The 2,613-nt window shown below is 74.4% G+C and overlaps 1 non-coding gene across 1 annotated transcript; it reads right to left on the bottom strand.

The window, feature by feature from the left end:
• Positions 1 to 1,274: 1,274 nt before the first annotated feature.
• LOC135894902 (5S ribosomal RNA) lies at positions 1,275 to 1,393 on the bottom strand. Its single transcript, XR_010562442.1, has one exon. It is a non-coding gene; the product is annotated as a 5S ribosomal RNA (ribosomal RNA).
• Positions 1,394 to 2,613: the final 1,220 nt, after the last annotated feature.

Consider the following 2,613-nt stretch of genomic DNA (forward strand, 5'->3'; position numbering starts at 1 on the left):
TCACACAGGAGGGCAGCTCTCAGGCCGGCCGGCTGCGGCTGACTCTGGGGCGGTGCCCGGTGCCCGGCAGCGAGGCGCGGGGGGGGTGGGGGGGTGAGGGGGGGGGGAGCGACACGGGGCTTACCGGCCCCGGGGGCCGGGGGCGCCTCCTGCGGCTTTGGGGGCCGCGGGTCCTCCGTGGCATCCAGGCCAGGCCTCTCCTGCCTGGCCGCGGGGGGATTCGGGGGCGGTCCCGCGGGCCGGCGGCCGGGCGCAGGGGGGGGGGCCCGAGCGAGTCCGCCCCGGGCCCGGGGTCTCCCCCTGCGGCTCAGGGGGGGGCGTGGGTCCTCGGGGGAGGAAGCCCGGGGGGAGCTGCAGACCCGCCGTGGGGCCCTCCAGGCCAGGCCTCGCCTGGGTGGCCGCGGGGGGGATTCGGGTCGGGCCCGCGGGCCGGCGGCCGGGCGCAGCGGGGCCGGGAGGGTCCGGGCCAGTCCGCCGCATGCCCGGGGTCTCCCCCAGCGGCTTCGGTGGCCGTGGGTCCCCGGTGGGGCAAGCGGCGGGGAGCCTGACACCCGCCGTGGGGCCCTCCAGGCCAGGCCTCGCCTGGGTGGCCGGGGGGGGATTCGGGGCGGTCCCGCGGGCCGGCGGCCGGGCGCAGGGGGGCCGGGAGGGGCCGGGCCAGTCCGCCCCATGCCCGGGGTCTCCCCCAGCGGCTTCGGTGGCCGTGGGTCCCCGGTGGGGCAAGCGGCGGGGAGCCTGACACCCGCCGTGGGGCCCTCCAGGCCAGGCCTCGCCTGGGTGGCCGCGGGGGGATTCGGGGCGGTCCCGCGGGCCGGCGGCCGGGCGCAGGGGGGCCGGGAGGGGCCGCGCCAGTCCGCCCCATGCCCGGGGTCTCCCCCCCAGCGGCTTCGGTGGCCGTGGGTCCCCGGTGGGGCAAGCGGCGGGGAGCCTGACACCCGCCGTGGGGCCCTCCAGGCCAGGCCTCGCCTGGGTGGCCGCGGGGGGATTCGGGGCGGTCCCGCGGGCCGGCGGCCGGGCGCAGGGGGGCCGGGAGGGGCCGGGCCAGTCCGCCCCATGCCCGGGGTCTCCCCCAGCGGCTTCGGTGGCCGGGGGTCCTCCGCGGAGGAAGCCGGGTGGGTGTTGGGGGGAGCCGGACCCCAGGCGCCCCGACCCGTGACCTGCGGCCGCGACCTCCGACTCGGCAGGAGCGACGAGGGGCTTTCTGGCCCGCCCCCCCCCCCCTTCTCCTTCCTCCCCAGAAAAAGGAGAGAGAGCTGGCTCGGACCGGGAAAAGCTGCCTACGGCACCTGGGATTCCCAGGCGGTCACCCATCCAAGTACTAGCCAGGCCCGGGACGGTTTACCTTCCGAGATCGGACGGGATCGGGGGCGTTCGGTCCGGTATGGCCGTAGGCACCCGGCTCCGCGCCTCCTCGCCCGCTTTCCCCTGCCGGCGCCCGGGCCTGCCGCACGGCGAGCCCCGGTCGGACTGCCCCGTGCGGCAGGGCCCCCGTCTCTCGCGGGCCCGATCCTTTTTTTTCCTTTTCAAGCTCCGGGGCCCGGGCTGGCCCGTCAGAGCCCCTTCCCCTCCCCCCCCCCCTCCCTCCGGCGTCGGGAAAAATATTTTCCCGGACTTCCAGCGGGCCCGATCCTGTCAGCCGGGGGTGGGGGGGGGGGGCAGTCCCTCGCTGCGGCCAGGGAGGGTGAGCCCGGGGCGGCTTGCCTGGCGGCCGGGTCCCGGCAGGCCCGATCCATTCCCCCCCTCCCCGTTCCCCCGTCCCCCAGCGGTTCCAGCGGTTCCCCGCCCCGCCCCCGCGCCTGGTTCGCACCCTGTTCCTTCGGGCCGAGGAAGGCGTACCCCGGGGGGAACCGTCCGAGTCCCCTCCCGGGCACCAGGTCAACCCGTGGAATCGAACGGGGTTCACCTGGCTGGCCGGTATGCTTTCCGGCCACCGGGTCAACCCATAGGTTTTAACTGGTATACCTGGTGGCCGCTTTGCCAGGTCAACCCGGTTCTCCCTCCTTCCCTGGGCGCCCCCTCCTCGGAGGCGTCGGGTTAAACTTTTTCCAGACTTCCAGGGGCCCGATCCAGTCAGCCGGGAGGCAGTCCCTCGCTGCGGCCGGGGACGGTGAACCCAGGTCGGCCTGCCTGGCGGCCGGGTCCCTGTCTCTCGTGGGCCCGATCCTTCTTTTCCTTTTCGAGCAGGGGGGGCCCGGCCCGCCCCGGTAGCGCTCCTCGGAGGCGTCGGGCAATTCCCCCCCCCCCCCCCGCACCCCACCCAGACTTCCAGGGGCCCGATCCTGACGGCCGGGAGGCAGTCCCTCGCTGCGTCCGGGGACGGTGAGATGCTCGGCCACCAGGTCAACCCGGAGGAAGCGGGCTGAAATTTTTTTTTCCAAGTCCGAAAGATTGTCCAAGTCCCCGCTCGGCCACCAGGTCAACCCGGAGGAAGCGGGCTGACAATTTTTTCCAAGCCCGAAAAATTTTTCCAAGTCCGAAAGATTGTCCAAGTCCCCGCTCGGCCACCAGGTCAACCCGGAGGAAGCGGGCTGACAATTTTTTCCAAGCCCGAAAAATTTTTCCAAGTCCGAAAGATTGTCCAAGTCCCCGCTCGGCCACCAGGTCAACCCGGAG

The sequence above is a fragment of the Emys orbicularis genome (genome assembly GCF_028017835.1).
Source record: "Emys orbicularis isolate rEmyOrb1 chromosome 15 unlocalized genomic scaffold, rEmyOrb1.hap1 SUPER_15_unloc_6, whole genome shotgun sequence".
Taxonomy (NCBI): Eukaryota; Metazoa; Chordata; order Testudines; family Emydidae; genus Emys; species Emys orbicularis.